Source organism: Thalassophryne amazonica, chromosome 3 (genome assembly GCF_902500255.1).
Source record: "Thalassophryne amazonica chromosome 3, fThaAma1.1, whole genome shotgun sequence".
Classification (NCBI taxonomy): domain Eukaryota; kingdom Metazoa; phylum Chordata; class Actinopteri; order Batrachoidiformes; family Batrachoididae; genus Thalassophryne; species Thalassophryne amazonica.
Genome location: NC_047105.1, coordinates 129,396,500 through 129,423,500, shown reverse-complemented (window position 1 = coordinate 129,423,500; position 27,001 = coordinate 129,396,500). Strand labels below are relative to the sequence as shown.

General features: G+C 46.4%; 2 long non-coding RNA genes across 2 annotated transcripts; one reads left to right on the top strand and one right to left on the bottom strand.

Annotated features, from left to right (window-relative positions):
- Positions 1-5,096: 5,096 nt before the first annotated feature.
- On the bottom strand, positions 5,097-24,429 carry LOC117508028. Its single transcript, XR_004559952.1, has 3 exons — positions 24,419-24,429; positions 21,663-21,668; positions 5,097-5,182 (listed from the first exon to the last, which is right to left on the bottom strand). It is a non-coding gene; the product is annotated as an uncharacterized LOC117508028 (long non-coding RNA).
- LOC117508027 lies at positions 5,106-22,958 on the top strand. Its single transcript, XR_004559951.1, has 4 exons — positions 5,106-5,180; positions 14,032-14,043; positions 19,566-19,569; positions 22,949-22,958. It is a non-coding gene; the product is annotated as an uncharacterized LOC117508027 (long non-coding RNA).
- Positions 24,430-27,001: the final 2,572 nt, after the last annotated feature.

Sequence of the window (27,001 nt, the reverse complement as noted above, 5' to 3'; positions counted from 1 at the left end):
AATAATGTGTAAATAATTTAGAGGTGATTCAGCAGAGGGAGTGCTTTATTTAAGGCACGTGAAGATTACACTGTGAAACAAATCGTTATCTAGTTAACTAGATCAATCTAACTGCGCAGATTTAAAACAGCTAACACGATACAGCAAACACCGCTGTGTCCGGAACAGGAAGTGATACAATACCGCAGTGAGAGCCAACCACCAGTAGAGGCAAGCAAGAGCAGATGGGTCTATACTTGTTGGGAAGCTGTGTTTTCTTGGTCTATGGGAAGTAGGCTTGTGTTTCCAGGCATTAGCCAGTCTGGTGTGTCCTCTTCTCTGTTCAATATCTTTGTGAAAATTTGGGATTTTGTCGATGCCAGGTGCCTTGAAGTTACTGTATTCACTCATTTTCTTTCTGATTTCCTCTTCAGTGATTACAATTGCTGGCATTTGCTGTTTGTCTTTGTTTTTCTGTTTTATTTTATTTATCCACTCTGCCTCTTGGTGTTGTTTTGGGTCTTCAAAGAGTGGTCTCCAGAATTTTTCAACTTCTCTTTCTGGTGGCTGTTGTACTTCTATTGTCATTTGACAACTTCCTGTACACTAGCCTGTTTTTGTTTTTTTGCAAACTGCTTGTTGGTTTTGCTTGTTTTCTTGTCCTTTGTTCCAAATCTGTGGTGCAAAAGCTTCACTAAGGCTTGATGTTCAGCCAGCCTCCCACCCAGCTGTTTATCTTCACATTGTATTTTATTTTAGGGTTATTCTTAGACTATGGGCACTTATTATGTTCTTTGATCATATTGTATGAAAAACAGAAAAAAGGGGAAATTTCACACTTTTATACTTATCTTTACAATGAAAGTGTTTTAAGAAATTTGTTCTAGTAGTCTATGATGACTTTTTCATCTTTACAATGAAAGTGTTTTAAGAAATTTGTTCTAGTAGTCTATGATGACTTTTTCACCTTTTTTCAGCATCATTATATGCAAATATTGCCGTTTTGTGCTTGTCCCACACCCAGACTTTTGATCTTCAATGATAAAAATGAATGGTAAAAAAAACATTTTTTTTCTAATGTTTTAAAATATCTCTGAATAAAATAATCAAACATAATTGGGGTATTCAATGTCATACAACTGTTGTGATTTTTTTTAAACAAAATGTAGTTGTCCCACACTATTGCCGTAATTTCCACCACAACACTGTAATGTCCCTTTAAACAGTTTGAAAGATTGTTTGGGTAGTTTCTATGGAGATAAACAGTGACATCAGAGCACATGTATATAGCGCCAAATCACAACAAACAGTTGCCCCAAGGCGCTTTATATTGTAGGCAATGGTGTGGGTGCAAATTACATTTACAAGGCCAATACTGGCCGTAGTTAAAGAATCACCCTTTAATGAAATTTACTTTTTTAAGGGATTCCCTTTTATGGTTGTGGCTTCCCAAAAATGTTACCATTTGGAGAGATCTCTGCTCTTAGGCGGCTAATTTTTTGTTGTAATTTCTTTTCCATTGTGGCACGGTATTTTTCTTAATCTGTGGTTCTTTTTCTCCAAATCTTGTGGGGCTAATTTACTGTGTATGTACCATGCCGCTCCATAATTTACAGAGTTTAACTCTGTTAGTGTGGTTCCTTCTGGGACCAGTGTAGCCAGTACCAGGTTAACTTTTTGCAGGATAGTTTTGAAATTTTATTCTCCTTTAATTTAGTCAGTTTTGGGTGCTCTTTCATGTCCATTCTCTTGTTTCTTCAATCTTATTTGCCAATTCCTCTTCTAGTTCTGCTGTCTGGGTCTGTGTGCACCTGTATATTACCTTGTAGATGAAGCTGGTGAATGGCTCGTCTTTTTTTGGGGGGGGGGGGGGGGGGGGGTGTTGCCTGATTCCTTTTTGTTGGAGCTGTGTTTGACTTCTACTTTTTCTTTGGGCTGAGGCTTGCTTGGTCTGGTGTTTTGTTGGATGCATGTTTTCTGAGGACAGTCATTTCTAGTGGTGCAATGGGTTGTGTCAGAGGCAGATGCCTTCCCTGATCATTTGCCCAACCTCGTGTTGCATCACTTGTATTTCCGCATCCGAGAATGTTTTTGTGCGATAAAGTTGTGTCTTTGGGTGGTGAGTCGTCCTCTTGGATGCCTTTCTTGCTTGGGCAGTGGTGGTGGTATTCTTTGCCATTCTCCGCATCTTTCTCTCTGACTGTTGGTGTATTTTATTTTTGCATATTCCATTGCCCACAGCAGTACCCACTCTTCCTCCCTCTTCCATTTACTCCTTTCAAACTCAAGTTGTTGCCCTTCCTCCATCGACTGATGATCCTTTATTGCTTCTTTTTGGGCTTCTTCCTTTATTTTTGTATTTCCTCTGCTGTTAGATATTTAGTGATTTGAGAGGCAATCGATTGTAGTTTTGCACTTGTGGTGGTTTCTTTTTTCTGCTGGTAAATCCGTTTCTTTTATGCGCTCCTCAAATACTGCTTTTGTCCTCCTGCCCCACTTCTCATGCCTTGAGTAAGTGAAGCAGTGAAAGATCTTTTTCTTCTCTTCAATGGTCCAATTTACTGTGGCATAATTTCGTTTGTTCTTTTGGCCCATTGATGCTGGTGCTGGGGTCCAGGATGAGAACTATGCTGATCTGGTGGATTATCCAGCTGAGTACTTCCACAGGAGGGTTGTCCTGTACAGATTGTTCTTTGTGGCTTCAGAGTGCCCTTCTGTTTCTGTTTTTTTTGCCCTGTATGAATTATCATGTGTGTGTTCAGGCTGCTCTTTCGTCCAAATCTCTGACCACACTCAGAACAAACAAATGATTTTTGCCCTGTATGAATTATCATGTGTGTCTTCAGGTGGCTCATCTGTCCAAATCTCTGACCACACTCAGAACAGACAAACCCTTTATGCCTTGTATGAATACTATAGTGTGTGTGTTCAAACTGCTCTTTCGTCCAAATCTCTGACCACACTCAGAACAACAAATGGTTTTTGCCCTGTATGAATTATCATATGTGTGTTCAGGTGGTTCTGGTATCCAAATCTGTGACCACACTCAGAACAGACAAACCCTTTTTGCCTTGTATGAATACTATAGTGTGTTTGTTCAAGTTGCACTTTCGTGTAAATCTTTGACCACATTCAGAACAGCCAAACAGTTTTTCTCCGGTCTGAATTCTAATGTGTTTGTTCAGAGTGCCCTTCTGTCTTTTACTCTGATCAGAGCAGCTAAATGGTTTTCCGCTTGCTTGCCTCTCCTTTTTTTGCTCTGAGTTGTTCATGTGACCAGATGCTTTTCCATATTTAGAGCCTTTAAACTGTTTCTCATCAGTGTTGCCTGAACAAACAATACTGGTATTTTTTTGAAGGTTACACCTTGACTGAAGTTCTTGGTCTGTTTCCAGTCATAACTGTCATCAGTCTCAGTTCCAGAACTGTCTGAACTCCTGCCACTGGTATCTGGTTGTAAATGACTGTTTGGACCTGAGTTGCTGGCTGGTTGTGGTACTCCATCATCCTCTCCATCAGCTTCTGCTGTCAGTGTTCTCTGTACAGATGAGCTGCTGGCTACAGGCTCAGCCTCTGTGCTCTCATCACTTCGGCTTTGATGAAGCTGTGATGACTCTGGTTTTTCATCATCATTTCACTCTTCAGAGGGACGGCAGTGAAACCAAACTTGGTAAGATCTGCCTCCTCCAGCTGCTGAAGCTGCTCTCCCTGCTGACGTATCCACAGCTTCTCTTCTTCTTTAATGTCCTCCTGGTCAACACTCAGATTCCATTCCTGGTGTTCAGGGAGAGTTTCTTCTTTAATCACCAACAACGGCCGCACGTCTGCAAAGAAACAAATTAACATAAATGTCAGAACAACACTCATTCAAATAAAGTATCAGTGGTGAGTTTGACCTGATGACAGTAAGTCATTGCAGTGATGGAACTGATAAAGTGGAAATGTACATCGGATTTATTTGAAATTTCATAAATTTTAATTGACGTCTTTGTCTTCCACTACTGACTATTCTAATACTTTATATTTTCTGGATTGGCACAAAATAGTGTAGGATGTCTTACAGATGGTACAGAATACTGCTGCTCGAGTTTTGATGAAAACCAGAGGTTTGATCACAGACATTCTGGCTCCCGTCATTGGCTCCATGTGCCTTGAAGACTAGATTTCAAGATTTTGTTAGACATTTCAGGCTCTAAACGGTCCTGAACTCAACTATTGCTGAACTTGTTCCGCCTTATGTGTCACCTCGTGCCCTGTGGTCCTTGGCTGCAGACTTGTTCTGTGTCTCAAGGTGTAAAAAGAAGTCAGCAGGCTTCAGAGCCTTTTCTTGCTGTGCTCGTATCTTGTGGAACAGGCTGCCTGTTCCCATTTGACATGTGACTTTAAGACTATTTCTAAAACAACGATTGTGTAATTAGTTTTAGGGTTTTTAATCTTCTTTTCATTATTTTTGCTTGTTGTACTTCATTGTTTTGTGTTTTTAATTGGCGTTATTTTTGGATATGAGGAGCTTTGTTTAATGTTTGTCTGTGGTTATGTTTATCACTTTGTTGACTTCTTTTCCTCACTTAAAATGCTTTATAAATTTAACATTATTACTTAGGACAGCACAGTGGATATAGTGGTTAGCACTGTTGCCTCACAGAAAGATGGTCATGGGATCGATTCCCACCTGCGGCCTTTCTGTGTGGAGTTTGCATGTTCTCCCTGTGTTTGTGTGGGTTCTCTCTGGGTGCTCCGGCTTCCTCCCACATCCAAAGACATGCATGTTAGATGAACTGAAAACTTTAAAATGACCCTCGGCATGAATGTGAATGTGTTTGTCTGTCTATATGTGGCCCTGCGATAGAATGGCATCCTGTCCAGGGTGTACCTCGCCTCATACCCCATGACTGCTGGGATAGGCTCCAGCCCCCCATGACCCTTAATTGGAGTAAGCGGGTATAGAAAACAGATGGATGGATTATTACTCAAACAACATTCAAAGAAGATGTCAGGGGGAGGAGGGTTTCCAGTTTGGTGGGCTCAGGGTCTCATTGCTTTTTGCAGATGATGTGGTCCTGTTGGCAGACTATCGGCCTGTGACCTCCAACACTCACTGGATCAGTTCACACTGAGTGTGAAGCAGCTGGGATAAGGATCAGCACCTCTAAATCTGAGGCTGTGGTTCTCGGCAGCAAACCGATGGATTACCTACTCTGGTCTTGATTTTCCTCAGAAACTCAGTGGTTATCGAAGCAAAAACTGAGTGGGTGTGGGAGGAAACAACCCACAGCAAATGACTTTCAGTCAGCCTCAAAGCGGTTTTGGCAAACAGATGTCAGGAAACTGAGGCAGTTCTGAGATCAGACTGTTTCAACAAGGATGCAGAGCCGCTTACCTCGAGTGTAAATATCATAAAAACATCACCAAATTAGGCTGGGAAGTGGCAGAGTTCATCACTAAACATGACAAACCCTTGACAGAGGCAGAGTTTAACAAAACTGTGTCATGCCATTGGTGGAGAATTTTTGTCCTGAGAAGACAACTGGGGGAGGGGGGTGAATTTAAAGCAGATTCTTCTGACATCAATCAGTTACTGATTTTCTGAGGCTCTGACGATGACATGAACGTAGCAGAAGAGCTGCTTTACATCAAAGCCAACAAGGCCAAACAAGAGGAACAGATTAAAACAGATGAAAAGATGATGAAAATGCTGGTTTTTTAGATCCAGATATTTATGTGAGCAGACTGTTGTGTGGGCCGCTGAAGAGGAGGTACTGCTGGCCCACCACCACCAGAGGGCGCCCTGCCTGGAGTGCGGGCTCCAGGCACCAGAGGGCGCTGCCGCCTCACAGGAGCAGCCGGGGTGACAGCTGTCACTTATCGACGACAGCTGTCATCAATCATCTGATCTTCAGTGGTATATCAGCAAGACGGCATCTCCACCTCATTGCAGAGATATCGCTCTACGAAGAGGTAAATTCTCAGCTGACTGTATTGTGGAATAACTGTTGCTTGTGTGACTTGGACAGCATTTACTCTGTTCCTTTTTTTGACGAGAGGTGGAGGTGATTTCCCACCATACGTGTTGCTGGGTGCACACGCACCCACTTCTAACTGTGTTTGCTCCTCGCCAGCAGTACCAGATCCGACACGCGTAGGCAGTGGCCACCTGGGAGTTCGGGACTTGGCGGCTCCAGTATTCCCGGGGTTCGGTGGCGGTGGAAATCGTGTGGTTCCGGTTCGACTTGGACTGACGTCTCCTATCGTCGAGCCTGCCCACATAACACTGTATATTGGAGTTCATATTGTAATCTGTTGTTGTTGTTGTGCAATTTCACAACAGTAAAGTGTTGTATTTGGCCTTATCCATTGTCCATTCATTTGCGCCCCTGTTGTGGGTCCGTGCTCTTACACTTTCACAACAGGATATCTCGGCCATCGTCATGGATCCCGAGGGGCGTCAACCGGCTGTTGAACGGCCAATGGAAGAACAGGGCGCACAGGCGGCCGCAGGAGGAATGATCGGTGAGTTGCAGCGAATCCTCACCGCTTTTACGGCTCGGTTGGATCTAATGACCGAGCAGAACGTCCTCCTTAACCGCAGGGTGGAGACTCTCGCCGCACAGGTGGAAGCGCGCCCTCAGGGCGAAGCTGCGGCTCTCCCTCCTGTGGACCCTGTGCGAAACAATGACATTCCACAGGTCGTTCAACGACCCCTCCCACCATCCCCGGAAGCATACATAAGCCCGCCAGAGCCGTACGACGGTTGTGTGGAGACGTGCGCTGATTTCCTTATGCAGTGTTCGCTCGTCTTCGCACAACGTCCCGTTATGTACGCGACTGATGCTAGTAAAGTAGCTTATGTCATAAATTTGCTTCGTGGTGAGGCACGCGCTTGGGCTACAGCGCTCTGGGAGCAGAATTCACGGCTCCTTCAGGTGTATGATGGGTTTGTGAGGGAGTTCAGAACAGTGTTCGATCACCCAAATAGGGGTGAGAACCGCTTCAGCCGTGCTGCTGTCAATGAGACAGGGGCGCCGGAGTGCAGCTTATGCAGTCGACTTCCGCATCGCGGCTGCAAGGTCCGGCTGGAATAGTACTGCCCTCCGCGCCGCCTTTGTAAACGGACTGTCACTGGTTCTAAAGGAGCACCTGGTGGCTAAGGACGAACCGCGGGATTTAGACGGGCTTATCGATCTCGTCATACGATTAGACAATCGGTTAAAAGAACGCCGTCGGGAACGAGACGAAGGGCGTGGCGGGGCACGCGTCGTCCCTCTCCCTTCCGGTTCCGACCGCGTTCCGCCCTCCCCACGCCCCTGCGCTCCGTGTGGTGACAGCTCCCCCTGCTGACGAAGCTATGGACACGAGCAGGACCACATTTAGGCACCAGATAGACAGAGGAGGCTGGCCCGTGGAGCATGTTTTGTTTGTGGCTCGATAGAGCATCAGGTAAGAGACTGCCCCGAGCGGTTTAAAACACCAACGCCCGCCCCTAGAAACTGGGCTAGGGGTGGGCCGAGACTTCACGTGGGACACACCCACATTGCCACCGACTCCCAGTTACAATCCTGTATGAGGATTTAACCCTGAAGGCCCCAGCACTGGTGGACACGGGCTCTGAAGGGAATCTGTTAGACAGCAGATGGGCCAGGGAGATAGGGCTCCCTCTGGTGGCTCTTACCTCGCCTGTGCAGGTACGAGCACTAGATGGCTCCCTCCTTCCTCCAATCACACATAGGACACCACCTGTAACTCTGGTGGTGTCAGGAAATCACCGGGAGGAGATAGAGTTTTTTGTGACTCCGACTACCTCCCGTGTGATCTTGGGGTTCCCCTGGATGTTGAAACACAATCCCCGGATCGATTGGCCGTCCGGGGTAGTGGTTCAGTGGAGAGAGACCTGCCATCGGGTAGTTTAGGTTCCTCGGTACCTCCCGGTTCCCAGGCTAAGGAGGAGGTCAGAGTCCCACCCAATCTAGGGACGGTGCCGGTGGAGTACCACGACCTTGTGGATGTGTTCAGCAAGGATCTGGCGCTCACCCTTCCCCCCACCGTCCGTACGATTGTGCCATTGATTTGGTTCCAGGCGGTGAGTTCCCGTCCAGCAGACTGTACAACTCTCACGGCCTGAGCGCGAATCAATGGAGACCTACATCCGGGACTCTTTAGCCGCCGGGTTGATCCGGAATTCCACCTCCCCGATGGGTGCAGGTTTCTTTTTTGTGGGTAAAAAAGATGGCGGACTTCGTCCATGCATTGATTACAGGGGACTGAACGAAATCACGGTTCATAATCGATACCTGTTGCCCCTGTTGGATTCAGTGTTCACGCCCCTGCATGGAGCCCGAATATTCACCAAGCTAGATCTTAGAAATGCGTATCACCTGGTTCGGATCCGGAAGGGAGACGAGTGGAAGACGGCATTTAACACCCCTTTAGGCCACTTTGAGTACCTGGTCATGCCGTTCGGTCTTACAAACGCCCCTGCGACGTTCCAAGCTTTGGTTAATGATGTCTTGCGGGATTTCCTGCACCGATTCGTCTTCGTATATCTGGACGATATACTCATCTTTTCTCCGGATCCTGAGACCCATGTCCGACATGTACGTCAGGTCCTGCAGCGGTTGTTGGAGAACTGGCTGTTGTGAAGGGCGAGAAGTGTGAGTTCCACCGCACATCTTTGTCCTTCCTGGGATTTATCATCTCCTCCAACTCCGTCGCTCCTGATCCGGCCAAGGTTGCGGCGGTGAGACTGGCCCCAACCCACAAGCCGTAGGAAGCTGCAACAGTTCCTCGGCTTTGCTCATTTCTACAGGAGGTTCATTAAGGGCTACCGTCAGGTAGTTAGCCCCCTGACAGCCCTGACCTCAAAAGTCCCCTTCACCTGGTGGATCGTTGCGATGCCGCGTTCAAGGAGTTGAAACGGCGCTTCTCGTCTGCACCCGTTCTGGTGCAGCCCGATCCTAGCCGCCAGTTAGTGGTTGAAGTGGACGCCTCGGACTCAGGGATAGGAGCTGTGCTGTCCCAGAGCGGGAAAACCGATAAGGTCCTTCACCCGTGTGCCTATTTTTCCCGCAGGTTGACCCCGGCCGAACGGAACTATGACGTCGGCAATCGAGAACTCCTTGCGGTGAAAGAGGCTCTTGAAGACTGGAGACATCTGTTGGAGGGAACGTCCGTGCCATTTACGGTTTTCACTGACCACCGGAACCTGGAGTATATCAGGACCGCCAAGCGGCTGAATCCCAGGCAAGCCCGCTGGTCACTGTTCTTCGGCCGTTTTGACTTCCGGATCACCTACCGTCCCGGGACCAAAAACCAGAGATCGGATGCTTTGTCCCGGGTACATGAAGACGAAGTCAAAACGGAGTTGTCGGATCCACCGGAACCCATCATCCCGGAGTCCACTATCGTGGCCACCCTCACCTGGGACGTAGAGAGAACCGTCCGGGAGGCCCTGGCACGAAGCCCGGACCCCGGAACCGGGCCGAAGAATAGACTCTACGTCCCACCAGAAGCTAGGGCTGCAGTCCTGGACTTCTGTCACGGCTCTAAGCTCTCCTGTCATCCAGGGGTGCGAAGAACCGTGGCAGTTGTCCGGCAGCGCTTCTGGTGGGCGTCCCTGGAGGCCGACGTCCGGGATTATATCCAGGCCTGTACCACCTGCGCCAGGGGCAAGGCCGACCATCGCAAGGCCTCGGGATTGCTACAGCCGCTGCCCGTGCCTCATCGCCCCTGGTCCCACATCGGCCTGGATTTTGTCACGGGCCTCCCGCCGTCCCAGGGCAACACCACCATTCTCACGATAGTGGACCGATTCTCCAAGGTGGCCCACTTCGTGGCCCTCCCGAAGCTCCCAACAGCCCAGGAGACAGCGGACCTCCTGGTCCACCACGTCGTCCGGCTGCATGGGATTCCAACAGACATTGTCTCCGATCGCGGTCCCCAGTTCTCCTTGCACGTCTGGAGGAGCTTCTGCCGGGAACTGGGGGCCACGGTTAGTCTCTCATCCGGGTATCATCCCCAAACCAACGGGCAAGCAGAACGGGCCAATCAAGAGATGGAGCAGACCCTGCGTTGCGTGACAGCCGCGCACCCGGCGGCCTGGAGTACCCATCTGGCCTGGATCGAGTATGCCCACAACAGCCAAGTGTCGTCCGCCACCGGCCTCTCCCCTTTTGAGGTGTGTCTGGGGTATCAGCCCCCGTTGTTCCTGGTGGTTGAGGGAGAGGTTGGTGTGCCCTCGGTCCAGGCCCACCTGCGGAAGTGCCGTCGGGTGTGGCGTGCCGCCCGTTCTGCTTTGCTAAGGGCCCGGATGAGGACAAAGGCCCATGCAGACCGGCGGCGGACCCCGGCTCCTACGTATCGTCCTGGGCAGGAAGTGTGGTTGTCAACCAAGGACATTCCACTGCAAGTGGCCTCCCCAAAATTACAGGAACGGTACATAGGTCCATTCAAGATCCTCAAGGTCATCAGTCCCGCCGCAGTGAGGCTTCAGCTTCCGGCCTCACTGCGGATCCATCCCGTGTTCCACGTGTCAAGGATTAAACCGCATCACACCTCACCCCTCTGCACTCCGGGTCCGACACCACCTCCTGCCGGATCATCGATGGCGAGCCGGCTTGGACAGTGCGCCGGCTTTTGGATGTCTGACGGATGGGCCGGGGCTTCCAGTACTTGGTGGACTGGGAGGGGTACGGCCCCGAAGAATGCTCCTGGGTGAAGAAGAGCTTCATCCTGGACCCGGCCCTCCTGGCCGACTTTTACCGCCGCCACCCGGACAAGCCCGGTCGGGCGCCAGGAGGCGCCCGTTGAGGGGGGGTCCTGTTGTGTGGGCCGCTGAAGAGGAGGTACTGCTGGCCCACCACCACCAGAGGGCGCCCTGCCTGGAGTGCGGGCTCCAGGCACCAGAGGGCGCTGCCGCCTCACAGGAGCAGCGGGGTGACAGCTGTCATCAATCATCTGATCTTCAGTGGTATATCAGCAAGACGGCATCTCCACCTCATTGCCGAGATATCGCTCTACGAAGAGGTAAATTCTCAGCTGACTGTATTGTGGAATAACTGTTGCTTGTGTGACTTGGACAGCATTTACTCTGTTCCTTTTTTTGATGAGGTGGAGGTGATTTCCCACCATACGTGTTGCTGGGTGCACACGCACCCACTTCTGTGTTTGCTCCTCGCCAGCAGTACCAGATCCGACACGCGTAGGCAGTGGCCACCTGGGAGTTCGGGACTTGGCGGCTCCAGTATTCCCGGGGTTCGGTGGCGGTGGAAATCGTGTGGTTCCGGTTCGACTTGGACTGACGTCTCCTATCTTCGAGCCTGCCCACATAACACTGTGTATATTGGAGTTCATATTGTAATCTGTCGTTGTTGTTGTGCAATTTCACAACAGTAAAGTGTTGTATTTGGCCTTATCCATTGTCCGTTCATTTGCGCCCCCTGTTGTGGGTCCGTGCTCTTACACTTTCACAACACAGACTTTTTCAGTTACGAACATCAACAAGAACCCACTTGAGTTTCAATGACTTGAGTGAGCTTTTGTTACAGGCTCAGTGGACTGATATCACAAAACCAAAGTTAGTTCTGTTAACAAAGACAGTTTCTGGGACCAGACTTCCATCACAACCTCTCTTTGTCTTTTCAAACCCACATTTCTGCACACTTCCACATTTACACTATTCAGGTCGACATGTCACACCTGGTAGCAAAGCCGGCTATTAATGGTGCAGAGTTACCAAGGAAAAGTTCCTTAGTTTGGGTTGTTGATGGAAGCTGTAAAAATAATGGATTTTATTCATTGAAGTCATGTTGATTTGAATTAATACTGCAGTGTTGAATAAATTCTGGGGGCAAAGATAATTATTCTTAGTCTACTCATAACCAGAGCTGCTCTTACCCGTGTACAACAGGTTACTGATGTTGACGTTTTAGTGCCAAGTGTTGGATCAAAATAACCAAACCTCTACGTGCCACAATACACAAATCACTGCCACCAGAATCCTTCCAGTTACCTTTGTTCATTTCTAAATTCAAAGTCCCTGCTGATCTTGGACAAAGGGAGTCAAAACGTTGAGGGTGGTGACGTCACTTTCCTTCAGTAAGAAATTAACCAGAGATTTTACAGAATATGGAGAAATTTTACATCTTTCATCAAAATCCTCCTCATCCTGTTCTGTAAGTATTGACAGAATCACTGGAGGAATAACCGATGAAGAAAATTATAACATGTTATAAAGTATCAGTAACACAACAAAGCTAAGTGAACAAACCTGTTCTGTAGAAGAGATTTGGAGGATAAAAACTGCATCCAGCGCTTTACCTCTTTTTCTCTTCTTTTAAATGCACAGAATAACTCGGCCATGTCATGGACTCCGAGGGGCGTTTACCACCTGATGACCGATCGATGGAAGTGCAAGGTGTGCAGAATCTACCGGAGGATCGCTGGGTGAGCTGTAGCACATTCTGTAACCTTGTTGCTCGTTTGGACTTATTAACCAAGCAGAATGCTCACCTCAGCCGTAGGATGGAGGCTCTCACCGCGCGGGTAGACACGAGCATGTCAGGTGCGGCTGCAGCCACTCCTCCTCCAGTAGATCTGTCGCCACACAGAATAAATCCTGCGGTCGTTCAGAGGCCCCCCCCCCCGTCGCCCGAAACTTACATCAGTCCCCCGGAACCGTACGGTGGTTGTGTTGAAACATGCGCCGACTTTTTGATGCAGTGCACACTCATTTTTTCACAACGGCCCATTATGTACGCGTCAGAACACATCCGGGTGGCATATGTGATTAATTTGCTTCGGGGCGAGGTACGCGCTGGGCTACGGCGCTCTGGGAACAAGATTCACGGATCCTCTCAACTTACACTGGGTTCATAAGGGAGTTTCGACAGGTGTTCGATTATCCCAACAGAGGCGAATCCGCTTCAAATATGCTGCTGTCAATGAGACAGGGACCACAAAGTGCAGCTGATTACGCAACTGACTTCTACGTTGCACCACCTCCCCCTGCTGACAAAGCTATAGACACGAGCAGGGCTAAAGTAAAAGTGCAGGAAAGACAAAGGAGGCTGGCCCGTGGAGAGTGTTTTTACGGCGGCTCGAGTGAGCAGGTGCAGAAGAACTGCCCTAAATGGTTAAACTTTAACGCTCACCCTTAGAGACTGGGGTAAGGGTGAGCCATACAACAACAGGGCGTTCCACGAAAATGCGCACAACTCCCAGTCACAGTCCTTTATGGGGATTTAGCCCTTACCGCTCCAGCACTGATTGTCACGGGATCGGAAGGGAACCTACTGGATAGTAGGTGGGCTAAGGCCGTGGGGCTCCCTCTGGTGGCCGTTCCTTCAGCATTGAAGGTGCGGGCACTAGATGGCACCCTACTGCCAGAAATCACACATCAGACATGGCCTTTAACCTTGGTCGTCTCTGGTAATCACAGGGAGGAGATTGTGTTTTATGTAACACCTTCTACCTCCAGGGTTATTTTGGGCTACCCACGGATGATAAAACACAATCCCCGGATCGATTGGCCGTCTGGGGTTGTGGCTCAATGGAGCGAAACCTGCCACCGGGAGTGTTTAAGATCCTTGGTGCCACCTGGCGATGAAGTTAAAGAGGAGGTCAGAGTTCCCCCCAATCTTACGGAGGTGCCGGTTGAGTATCATGACCTTGCTGATGTCTTCAGCAAGGATCTCGCCCTCACCCTCCCCACATCAACCATATGATTGTGCCATTGATTTGATTCCAGGCGCTGAGTATCCGTCCAGCAGGCTGTACAACCTCTCACGTCCTGAGTGGGAATCAATGGAGACCTACATCGGGACTCTTTAGCTGCCGGGCTAATCCTGATTCTTCATCCCCGTTAGGTGCAGGTTTCTTTTTTGTGGGCAAGAAGGATGGCGGTCTCCGTCCATGCATTGATTATAGAGGGCTGAACAAGATTACGGTTCGCAACCGATACCTGTTACCTCTGTTGGATTCAGTGTTCATGCCCCTGCATGGAGCCAAAATTTTCCCAAAACTGGATCTTAGGAATGCCTACCATCTGGTTCAGATAAGGAAGGGAGATGAGTGGAAGATGGCATTTAACACCCCCTTAGGGCACTTTGAGTACCTGGTCATGCCGTTCGGCCTCACTAACGCCCCTGCAATGTTCCAGGCTTTGGTAAACGATGTTCTGCGGGATTTCCTGCACCGATTCGTCTTCGTTTACCTAGACATATCCTCATCTTCTCCCAGGACTCTGAGACTCATGTTAGGCATGTCTGTCAGGTTCTTCAGCGGTTGTTGAAGAACCGGCTGTTTGTGAAGGCCGAGAAGTGCGAGTTCCATCGCACCCCTCTGTTCTTCTTGGGGTTCATTATCTCCTCCAACTCCATCGCACCTGATCCGGCTAAGGTAGCTGCGGTGAGAGATTGGCCCCAACCGGTAAATCGTAGGAAGCTTCAACAGTTCCTAGGGTTCACCAATTTTTACAGGAGGTTTATTAAGGGCTACAGTCAGGTAGTTAGCCCCCTTACAGCCCTGACCTCCACCAAAATTCCCCTCACCTGGTCGGATCGGTGCGAAGCCGCGTTTAGGGAGTTGAAACACCGATTTTCAACTGCACCAGTTTTGGTGTAGCCCGATCCTAGCTGCCAGTTTATCATTGAATTGGATGCCTCTGACTCAGGGATAGGAGCCATGATGTCCCAGAGCAGGGAGTCCGATAGTGTTCTCCACCCCTGTGCTTACTTATCCCGCAGGTTAATCCCTGCTGAACGGAACTATGACGTTGGCAATTGGGAACTCCTGGGTGTGAAAGAGGCCCTTGAGGAGTGGAGACATCTGTTGGAGGGAGCTGTGGTCCTGTTCGTGGTTCTTACCGACCACCGGAACCTGGAATACATCCAGACCGCCAAGCGGCTGAACCCCAGGCAGGCCCGGTGGTCATTATTTTTTGGTAGGTTCAACTTTAAGATCACCTATTGCCCCGGGACTAAGAACGCCCGGTCCGATGCACTGTCCCGGGTACACGAAGAGGAGATAAAGACCAGGCTGTTGGACCCACCGGACACCATTGCCGGAGTCCACTGTCGTCGGTACCCTCACGTTTGACGTGGAGGGAGTCGTCAGGGAGGCCCTGACCCGACACCCGGATCCGGGAGGTGGACCACCGAACCGGCTGTACGTGCCACCAGACGCTCGGACTGCCGTGTTGGACTTCTCTCACGGTTCCAAGCTCTCCTGCCATCCAGGGGTGTGAAAGACCGTGGCAGTGGTCCAGCAGCTGTTCTGGTGGCCGTCAGTAGAAGCAGACACACAGGACTACATCCGACTTGCACCACCTGCGCCAGGGGCAAGGCATCTCATCAGCCGGAAAGGGGCTCCTCCAGCCACTGCCTGTGCCCCGTTGTCCTTGGTCGCACATCGGACTGGACTTCGTCACGGGCCTCCCTGCGTCCCAAGGGAAAACGGTCATCTTGACGATAGTGGACCGGTTTTCGAAGGCGGCCCACTTCGTGGACCTCCCGAAGCTCCCGACTGCCCAGGAGACTGCAGACCTCCTGGTCTACCACGTCGTGCGTCTGCATGGTATAGTTTCTGTAAGGAGCTGGGGGCCACGGTGAGCCTGTCGTCCGGGTATCACCCTCAAACCAACTGTCAAGCAGAGCGGGCCAATCAAGACTTAGAACAAGCCTTAAGATGCGTAACATCTGTGCACCCGACAGCCTGGAGTCAACACCTGGCCTGGATTGAGTATGCACACAATAGTCAAGTGTCATCCTCAACCGGCCTCTCCCCGTTTGAAGTCTGCCTAGAATATCAACCACCACTCTTTCCAGCTGTCGAGGGAGAGGTCGAGGTGCCCTCAGTCCAGGCCCACCTCAGGAGATGCTGTCGGGGGTGGAAGAAAACCCACTCTGCTCTCCTGAAGGCCCGGATGCGGGCTAAGAACCATGTGGACCGCAGATGAGCCCCGGCCCCAACATACCAGCCCGGGCAGGAGGTTTGGATATCCACTAAAAACATACCTCTTCAAACAGACTCACCTAAGCTGACTGACCGTTACATCGGACCGTATAAGATTGTCAAGGTGATCAGCCCAGCTGCAGTGAAACTGCAACTCCCTGCATCTCTGCGGATTCACCTTGTTTTTCACGTGTCCCGGATAAAGCCCTACCTCCCGTCGGACCTCTGTTCCCCTGGACCGGGGCCACCTCCTGCCCGGATCATCGATGGAGAACCAGCCTGGACAGTCAAGAAACTCCTTGATGTACGTCGGAGGGGTCGGGGGTATCGGTATCTGGTAGACTGGGAGGGGTATGGTCCAGAAGAGCGTTCCTGGGTGAAGAGGAGCTTCATTCTGGATCCCGCCCTCCTCGCGGATTTCTACCGGGAACACCCAGACAAGCCGGGGCGGGCGCCAGGAGGCCCGTTGAGGGGGGGTCCTGTTCTGGGGCCACTGAAGAGGAAGTACTGCTGGCCCACCACCAGATGGCGCCCTGCCATGCAGGCACCTTTTTGCCCTGAAGTTCTTACAGAAACTTCTTACAGGCCTTACTTCAGTTTTTACACTTCATTGCTTTGACATGAAACGTGCTCCTTTCAAATGGTGACCATGGAAATATATACGAGGTCTGTTAGAAAAGTATCCGACCTTTTTATTATTTCAAAAACTATATGGATTTGAATCATATGCGCTTGCATCAGCCAAGCTTGAACCTTTGTGCGCATGCGTGAGTTTTTGCATGCCTGTCGGTTGCGTCATTCGCCTGTGGGCAGGCTTTGAGTGAGCACTGGTCCACCCCCCTCGTCGGATTTTCATTGTCAGGGAAATGGCTGAGCGATTGGAGCAGCACTGAATCACATTTTTCCAGGAACTGTGAGAGACAGCCAGGTGGAAACCATTCGGAAGATTCAGATGGCTTTCGGTGAGGATACTCTGGGCGTCACACAGATTAAGGAGCATTACAACCGGATTAAAGACGGCCCACAACGGCGGAGGGTGCTCCGAGCGGCCATCGACAGGCTGAAACGACCAGATCATTTCCAAAGTGAAGGCTGTGTTGATCCGGGACGTCGTATGACTACCAGAGAAATTGCAGAAGAGGTGGACAGCAGCACTTTTGCGGCACATTCCACTGTTACAGGAGATTTTGTAATGAAAGACGTGCAGAGGAATTTGCGCGTTGGGACGGAGCAGCAATGGCGCACAACAAAAAAGTGTTGGAAGTCACAGGACAAGTTGTGACATGCCCAGCTGTTACACAATTTCTCGATACTCACTCGACTGAAAAGCCACTGAAAGCCGTCTGAATCTTCCAAATGGTTTCCAACACGGACGTGCTTTTTGTTGTGCGCCATTGCGGCTCCGTCCCGACGCGTGAATTCCTCCGCACGTCTTTCATTACAAAATCTCCCATAACAGTGGAATGTGCCACAAAAGTGCTGATGTACACATTTTCTGCAATTTCTCTGGTAGTCAGACGACGTCCCGGATCAACACAGCGTTCACTTTGGAAATGATCTGGTCGTTTCAGCCTGTCGATGGCCACTCGGAGTGCGGCGCCCTCCACCACTGTGGGCCATCTTTAATCCGGTTGTAATGCTCCTTAATCTGTGTGACGCCCAGAGTATCCTCACCGAAAGCCGTCTGAATCTTTCGAATGGTTTCCACCTGGCTGTCTCTCACAGTTCCTGGAAAAAATTGATTCAGCGCTGTTCCAATCACTCAGCCATTTCCCTGACAATGAAAATCCGATGAGGGGGTGGACCAGTGCTCACTCAAAGCCTGCCCACAGGCAAATGACGCAACCGACAGGCGTGAAAAAACTCACGCATGCGCACGAAGGTTCAAGCTTGGCTGATGCAAGCGCACGATTCAAATCAATATAGTTATTTAAAAAAATAAAAGGGTCAGACAGTTTTCTAACAGACCTCGTGTGTGTGTGTGTGTGTGTGTATATATATATAATTAGTGTGTGTGTGTGTGTGTGTCTCTATTTCCATGGTAAGAACAAGCGCACCCTCTTCTTCGATGTCAACACTTCTCCCTCCCACTTACCTTATGCCTAAAATACTTCCTACAGAAACGTCTTTCAATTACAATTGCTTTCTTTCAGTTTTACTCTTTAATATATTGAAAAATGATGAGATATATTTTTTAAAATAAAATATTTGAGGTAAAATGAAAGCACTGCGCTAAATACTGTACATGTATGTTCATTGGTTATGATTTTTTATTTCTATTATAACTGGTGGCATTTGAAAGTGCTGTATTCTGGTGATAGTATTTCACAACACTATTTTGATCTGGTGGTGGAATTTGGCATTAATATGCAGTCTTGATCTGGTGATGGTCATTTTTTTTTAACTATTGCATTGGTTTTAAATGACTTACAAGTGGCAAAACATTTTTCATTGATAATAGTTAACGTCTTTAAGTGTATTATTTGCTAAAATCCAAAAAGGTGTAATTATTGATTTGTTTTCTAAGACGCACTTAGAATTTGGTAAATGTAGAATGAAAACGATGAAAGCAGAATGAAAGTCAATTAATGCAGACAGTCAGTCCATCTGTGGAAACTTGTTAAAGACAAAACCCAAAATAGTAAATAAATTTGAACTAAGACTTGAGCCATATTTTGTTCCAGTGTTAGAGTCAAGTTCCACTGTGTTTTAAACCAAGAAAAACTGACCAAAGTGCTGTCAGAATCCACCAAATTGCACAATTTTCTTCCTGGGGGGCATACCCCACCCACCCCCCAAGAGAACCTCACGCCTTTGAGGCTCAGCTGTCCACTCACAGAAAATGTTCAGTCAAAAAATCTCGGTTGCTTACACCCAGGCAGTAGTTAAAGAATTTTATTTGGGGTATGCCATAATTTTCCTCACCTGCATAGTGGAGGGAAATAGTTGGAGAATAAACCTGGGTGAGCTCAGGTTATTCACTAGAACTGGTTCATGATGTTTGCAGCTATACCTGTAAGGTCAGAGGTCGATGGTGGAGGTGGAACGAGTTTCTTACAGGTGAACAACATTGTTCCTGAATCAGTGACGTTTCTGATTCTATCATGAAGATAATTTGGCAGCAGAAATGCTGGAAGATTGTTCTGTGGTTATTCTGTAAAACACTCCTGCATTACATTGATGCGGCTCTATGACATCATACTGAAGTGTTATCAATCAAGCCTCTGTGGGGGCTGATCACCTTTGACCTTTGCATCATATTAGAAAAATCCATTTACCAAAAAGAAATTCATGGTATTAATGTGGAACCTGTAGTTTCACTCTATATCAACTCAAAACATGTTTCTCCAAAGCTTTTCATTGTGTAGTTATTAAAGCATTCCTCCATTTTCTGATTATTTACAACAAACATGGTTGGTGATATTTAATTTTTTACTGGGGTTATTTCCATCAACAGCCAGAATAAAAAGAAATAGACTGGAGATTAGTTCTTGGACTGATGTCTTGTTGAGAGAAGGTTCTCAGAGCTTCTCACCTCATAGCAAATTAACAAATCACAGATATGACTGAAAACAGTTTGTTCAGTTCCCACCCACAGCCACAGCATGTTGTTGGTCTTTCAGTCGACTCCAGTTGTTCAGGGTCGTCACAGCAGATCAAGTTCAGAGCTGCATTGGGATTTGGCACAAATTTTACTCTGGATGCCCAAACAGCAACTGGAAAAAACAAAGTTCAGTTTGACCTCTGAGGTGAAGTTTCCTTCATTTGAATTTCTGCATTTTCTGGAGTGTAAGTTGCATTTTTGTTTTTGTTTGTTTTTACTAGTTACTCGACCCCGAGGTCAAACTGAGAACATCTCCACACCTTTAAAAACCCAAACATTAATGTTGAGTCCAGTTGTCTCTGTGTTGTTTCCACTGCTGTTTGTGTCTCAGAGAAAATGGTGCACGGTTCTTAATTTTACTGCTTCTCTTTTACTTCAAACTGAAATGTGACTCTGGCAACACAATTTACAGATCATTCTCATGAATGAATTTGTAAAATGTAACAAACTTTAAATGTATCATGGATCAAGTGTCATTTGTCTTGGTTACTGTTTGTGTGTCTTACAAACAAGTCGTCACAATAAAAGTACTAAAAGCTTCATTCTACTACATGATGCTCTTCAATCAAAAAGTGTGTTAGTGGGGCTGTTAATCGGGACAATTGTGCACAGAATGAAAACATGAAACTTTCAAGGTTTGTTCTTGATAACAGAAGCTTTAAACTGAAAGTGTCGAAACCTTTAAGTGTGAAGACGAGACGACAACAATTTAATGACAAACTACAAACTACACACATTGGTGCTTCTCATCCCGAATTCACCAAAGTCTGACACTCTTTCACTTCACGATCTATGCAAATGTAATATCCAGGATGCATTTCTTTATATTGTGGATAAATGTTTCTTTGTTTTGTTCTGGTTTTATCAGATCAGAGAATCCAGCAGGAATTTGAAGTCACCCTCTCATCCCGTTCCCCTACAGGCACATTTTGATGCACCTTCTGTAGGACAGAGGTAGAAGAAGAGTCATCCATTCCCAAGAAGACACCAGCACTTGGTTTCAGTCTTCAATGAACAGATTGAACCATCGATGTGCTGCTGCTGAAACTGAAGATGTCAAATTGACCTGCTGGAGCCTGATGGAAGCCCCGGCCCTCAAACATGTCAGTTTTCTCTTGTTGCTGACAAAATGTTCTTTGGTGTTAATTCCGACTGCAGATCTTTTTTTTTTTTTTTTAAATGGTTTTAGGTATTGTGTTGCCCTTTTCTCATTTTCTTGTTCTCAAGTATTTGTACTGGAATCTTCAGCAAAATCTTCAATGTAGCTCCCTCATCCAACTGATGTTTTCTGCTGCTTTCCTTTTTTCCTCCCGATTGTACAGTAGTGTTCAGAATAATAGTAGTGCTATGTGACTAAAAAGATTAATCCAGGTTTTGAGTATATTTCTTACTGATACATGGGGGAACAAGGTACCAGTAGATTCTCACAAATCCAACAAGACCAAGCATTCATGATATGCACACTCTTAAGGCTATGAAATTGGGCTGTTAGTAAAAACAAGTAGAAAAGGGGGTGTTCACAATAATAGTAGCATCTGCTGTTGACGCTACATACTCAAAGGTATTATGTTCAAACTGCTTTTTTAGCAATCCTGTGATCACTAAACTAGTTTAGTTGTATAACCACAGTTTATCATGATTTTTTCACAAAGCTGCGAGGCATTAATTTTGTTGGTTTGGAACCAAGATTTTGCTGGTTTACTAGTGTGCTTGGGTTCATTGTCTTGTTGAAACACCCATTTCAAGGGCATGTCCTCTTCAACATAAGGCAACATGACGTCTTCAAGTATTTTGACATATCCAAACTGATCCATGATACCTGATATGCAATATATAGGCCCTAACACCGATAGTAGGAGAAACATGCCATATCATGATGCTTGCACCACCATGCTTCTCTGTGAACTGTAGCTTGAATCAGAGTTTGGGGGGCGCTCACAAACTGTCCTTGGACCCAAAAGAACAATTTTACTCTCATCAGTCCACAAAATATTCCTCCTTTTCCTCTTTAGGCCAGTTGATGTGTTCTTTGGCAATTGTAACCTCTCTGCACATCGTTTATTAACAGAGGGACTTTGCGGGGGATCTTGCAAATAATTTGTTTCACACAGGCGTCTTCTGTCACAGCACTTACAGGTAACTTCCAGACTGTCTTTGATCATCCTGGAGCTGATCAATGGGGGAGCCTTTCCATTCTGGTTATTATTCTATCCATTTTGGCGGTTGTTTCCCGTTTTCTTCCACACATCTCTGGTTTTTTTTAAAGGCATTGGAGATCATTGTAGATGAACAGCCTCTAATATTTTGCACCTGCGTACACGTTTTCCCCTCTCCAATCAACATTTTAATCAAATATGCTGTTCTTCTGAACAATGTCTTGAACATCCCATTTTTCCTCAGGTTTTCAAAGAGAAAAGCATGTTCAACAGGTGCTGGCTTCATCATTAAATAGGGGACACCTGAGTCACACCCGTTGTTCCACAAAATTGACAAACCTCACTGACTAAATGCCACACTAATATTATTGTGAACACCCCCTTTTCTACTTTTTTTTTTTTAAATAATAGTCCAATTTCATAGCCTTAAGCGTGTGCATATCATGAATGCTTGGTCTTGTTGGATTTGTGAGAATCTACTGGTACCTTGTTTCCCATGTATCAGTAAGAAATATACTCAAAACCTGGATTAATCTTTTTAGTCACATAGCACTACTATTATTCTGAACACTACTGTACATTTAGAACATTTATCCAGTCCAAATTCCATACCAATGTCCAAGGTCATGTTATGGACTGCCTCCACTAACCGAGTCGATGAAGATTTTCAAGTCGTCCATTAATAAGAGCTGGTTCACCACTTCCCGGTGTTTCCTTCCTCTGCCTCTACTTAAGTCATACCCGATGTCATGCTCCTTCAGGATCTTGCTGAGTGAGTCTATGATTAAACAGAATAAAAGTGGTGAGAGTCTGTCTCCCTGAAATATTTGTCTCTGAACTCGTACGTCTGGGATTGTTATTTGTCCCTCTGTGTGATTGAGGGTGATGGTGGTGTTACACTTGTTCATTTGTGCTTTCAGGAAAGATCTTATTTCCTCATTGATGTTGTAGAGTTGTAGCACCTCATGACCCAGGAGTGTGGCACGCTGTCAAATGCCTTTTTGTAATCAATCCAAGCCATGCTGAGGTTTCTCCTCCTTTTTCTGCAGTCCTCCAGGATATCTTTGTCTATCAGTAACTGGTCTTTAGCTCCTATCTTTTTCTGGGAACAACCTTTCTGTTCATTTTCCAGGTAGCCACCAGTGTCAAGATGTTTGTAAATGGCATCAGGCTATAATTCCTGTCAGCCATTTGTACATTGTTGTTAGGCAGCAGATCAATCAATCAATCAATTTTTATTATATAGCGCCAAATCACAACAAAGTTGCCCCAAGGCGCTTTATATTGTAAGGCAAGGCCATACAATAATTATGTAAACCCCAACGGTCAAAACGACCCCCTGTGAGCAAGCACTTGGTGACAGTGGGAAGGAAAAACTCCCTTTTAACAGGAAGAAACCTCCAGCAGAACCAGGCTCAGGGAGGGGCAGTCTTCTGCTGGGACTGGTTGGGGCTGAGGGAGAGAACCAGGAAAAAGACATGCTGTGGAGGGGAGCAGAGATCAATCACTAATGATTAAATGCAGAGTGGTGCATACAGAGCAAAAGGAGAAAGAAACACTCAGTGCATTATGGGAACCCCCCAGCAGTCTAAGTCTATAGCAGCATAACTAGGGGATGGTTCAGGGTCACGTGATCCAGCCCTAACTATAAGCTTTAGCAAAAAGGAAAGTTTTAAGCCTAATCTTAAAAGTAGAGAGGGTGTCTTCCCTGATCTGAATTGGGAGCTGGTTCCACAGGAGAGGAGCCTGAAAGCTGAAGGCTCTGCCTCCCATTCTACTCTTACAAACCCTAGGAACTACAAGTAAGCCTGCAGTCTGAGAGCGAAGCGCTCTATTGGGGTGATATGGTACTATGAGGTCCCTAAGATAAGATGGACCTGATTATTCAAAACCTTATAAGTAAGAAAAGAATTTTAAATTCTATTCTAGAATTAACAGGAAGCCAATGAAGAGAGGCCAATATGGGTGAGATATGCTCTCTCCTTCTAGTCCCCGTCAGTACTCTAGCTGCAGCATTTTGAATTAACTGAAGGCTTTTCAGGGAACTTTTAGGACAACCTGATAATAATGAATTACAATAGTCCAGCCTAGAGGAAATAAATGCATGAATTAGTTTTTCAGCATCACTCTGAGACAAGACCTTTCTAATTTTAGAGATATTGCGTAAATGCAAAAAAGCAGTCCTACATATTTGTTTAATATGCACACTGAATGACATATCCTGATCAAAATGACTCCAAGATTTCTCACAGTATTACTAGAGGTCAGGGTAATGCCATCCAGAGTAAGGATCTGGTTACACACCATGTTTCTAAGATTTGTGGGGCCAAGTACAATAACTTCAGTTTTATCTGAGTTTAAAAAGCAGGAAATTAGAGGTCATCCATGTCGTTGTAAGACAATCCTGCAGTTTAGCTAACTGGTGTGTGTCCTCTGGCTTCATGGATAGATAAAGCTGGGTATCATCTGCGTAACCAATGAAAATTTAAGCAATGCCGTCTAATAATACTGCCTAAGGGAAGCATGTATAAAGTGAATAAAATTGGTCCTAGCACAGAACCTTGTGGAACTCCATATTAACCTTAGTCTGTGAAGAAATTCCCCATTTACATGAACAAATTGTAATCTATTAGATAATATGATTCAAACCACCGCAGCGCAGTGCCTTTAATACCTATGGCATGCTCTAATCTCTGTAATAAGATTTTATGGTTAACAGTATCAAAAGCAGAACTGAGGTCTAACAGAACAAGCACAGAGATGAGTCCACTGTCTGAGGCCATAAGAAGATCAATTGTAACCTTCACTAATGCTGTTTCTGTACTATGATGAATTCTAAAACCTGACTGAAACTCTTCAAATAGACCATTCCTCTGCAGATGAGCAGTTAGCTGTTTTACAACTAGCCTTTCAAGAATTTTTGAGAGAAAAGGAAAGTTGGAGATTGGCCTATAATTAGCTAAGATAGCTGGGTCAAGTGATGGCTTTTTAAGTAATCATTTAATTATTGCCACCTTAAAAGCCTGTGGTACATAGCCAACTAATAAAGATAGATTGATCATATTAAGATCGAAGCATTAAATAATGGTAGGGCTTCCTTGAGCAGCCTGGTAGGAATGGGGTCTAATAGATATGTTGATGGTTTGGATGAAGTAACTAATGAAAATAACTCAGAACAATCGGAGAGAAAGAGTCTAACCAAATACCGGCATCACTGAAAGCAGCCAAAGATAACGATACGTCTTTGGGATGGTTATGAGTAATTTTTTCTCTAATAGTTAAAATTTTATTAGCAAAGAAAGTCAAGAAGTCATTACTAGTTAAAGTTAAAGGAATACTCGGCTCAATAGAGCTCTGACTCTTTGTCAGCCTGGCTACAGTGCTGAAAAGAAACCTGGGGTTGTTCTTATTTTCTTCAATTAGTGATGAGTAGAAAGATGTCCTAGCTTTACGGAGGACTTTTTTATAGAGCAACAGACTTTTTCCAGGCTAAGTGAAGATCTTCTAAATTAGTGAGATGCCATTTCCGCTCCAACTTACAGGTTATCTGCTTTAAGATGCGAGTTTGTGAGTTATACCACAGAGTCAGGCACTTCTGATTTAAAGCTCTTTTTCAGAGGAGCTACAGCATCCAAAGTTGTCTTCAATGAGGATGTAAAACTACTGACGAGATACTCTATCTCACTTACAGAGTTTAGGTAGCTACTCTGCACTGTGTTGGTATATGGCAATAGAGAACATAAAGAAGGAATCATATCCTTAAACCTAGTTACAGCGCTTTCTGAAAGACTTCTAGTGTAATGAAACTTATTCCCCACTGCTGGGTAGTCCATCAGAGTAAATGTAAATGTTATTAAGAAATGATCAGACAGAAGGGAGTTTTCAGGGAATAATGTTAAGTCTTCAATTTCCATACCATATTCAGAACAAGATCGAAGATATGATTAAAGTGGTGGGTGGACTCATTTACATTTTGAGCAAAGCCAATTGAGTCTAATAATAGATTAAATGCAGTGTTGAGGCTGTCATTCTCAGCATCTGTGTGGATGTTAAAATCGCCCACTATAATTATCTTATCTGAGCTAAGCACTAAGTCAGACAAAAGGTCTGAAAATTCACAGAGAAACTCACAGTAACGACCAGGTGGACGATAGATAATAACAAATAAAACTGTTTTTTGGGACTTCCAATTTGGATGGACAAGACTAAGAGTCAAGCTTTCAAATGAATTAAAGCTCTGTCTGGGTTTTGATTAATTAATAAGCTGGAATGGAAGATTGCTGCTAATCCTCCACCTCGGCCCGTGCTACGAGCATTCTGGCAGTTAGTGTGACTCGGGGGTGTTGACTCATTTAAACTAACATATTCATCCTGCTGTAACCAGGTTTCTGTAAGGCAGAATAAATCAATATGTTGATCAATTATTATATCATTTACTAACAGGGACTTAGAAGAGAGAGACCTAATGTTTAATAGACCACATTTAACTGTTTTAGTCTGTGGTGCAGTTGAAGGTGCTATATTATTTTTTCTTTTTGAATTTTTATGCTTAAATAGATTTTTGCTGGTTATTGGTGGTCTGGGAGCAGGCACCGTCTTTACGGGGATGGGGTAATGAGGGGATGGCAGGGGGAGAGAAGGTGCAGAGAGGTGTGTAAGACTACAACTCTGCTTCCTGGTCCCAACCCTGGATAGTCACGGTTTGGAGGATTTAAGAAAATTGGCCAGATTTCTAGAAATGAGAGCTGCTCCATCCAAAGTGGGATGGATGCCGTCTCTCCTAACAAGACCAGGTTTTCCGCAGAAGCTTTGCCAATTATCTATGAAGCCCACCTCATTTTTTGGACACCACTCAGACAGCCAGCAATTCAAGGAGAACATGCGGCTAAACATGTCACTCCCGGTCCGATTGGGGAGGGGCCCAGAGAAAACTCCAGAGTCCGACATTGTTTTTGCAAAGTTACACACCGAGTCAGTATTAATTTTAGTGACCTCCGATTGGCGTAACCGGGTGTCATTACTGCCGACGTGAATTACAATCTTACCAAATTTACGCTTAGCCTTAGCAAGCAGTTTCAAATTTCCTTCAATGTCGCCTGCTCTGGCCCCCGGAAGACAATTGACTATGGTTGCTGGTGTCGCTAACTTCACATTTCTCAAAACAGAGTCGCCAATAACCAGAGTTTGATCCTCGGCGGGTGTGTCGTCGAGTGGGGAAAAACGGTTAGAAATGTGAACGGGTTGGCGGTGTACACGGGGCTTCTGTTTAGGACTACACTTCCTCCTCACAGTCACCCAGTCGGCCTGCTTTCCCGGC